Below are 546 nucleotides of genomic sequence, written 5' to 3'. Positions count from 1 at the left end.
ATAATTATTCTATTCATTTTCTTGATAATAGTAATTCATGGCAAACCTACAGGTTTCATCCTCTCTTCAGGGAATCGGTCCATTTAAAAAAAAAGTTTCAGAATAAATATAAACTTCTGTTTTCTGCGATCCGGTAACGGAAATCCTTAAGACAAAATTCCACTCGACTTGTATCATTCTTTAAAATATCTTTATTTAGAAAGAAAGAAAAATAATTGCCTCCTCTCGGTTGGTTTGGAAACTTGGGTGTAACTTCCGTAAAATAAATTATAATTATCCATTATAGATTCTCTCTACAAATGACTTGGTTTGGATGTTCATTTGTATCGTCGTTAATGTGTGTTCTAGATTTTATTATGATATTAAGATATTTTATGATGATTAGGAGTGAAGAATGTAAATAAAAGAATGGGTATCTTGTAAATAGATGTAAATATAGATAGGCCTCTCTCACGCCCATTTGATTATTCTTCATGAAAGATAGCTAACTAATAAACATTTCGTAAAAAAAAATATTTATTTTTATTCAACCTAAGCCTATATTCT

This window comes from Penaeus monodon, chromosome 22 (genome assembly GCF_015228065.2).
Source record: "Penaeus monodon isolate SGIC_2016 chromosome 22, NSTDA_Pmon_1, whole genome shotgun sequence".
NCBI lineage: Eukaryota > Metazoa > Arthropoda > Malacostraca > Decapoda > Penaeidae > Penaeus > Penaeus monodon.
Note: the sequence above shows the minus strand (reverse complement) of the source record.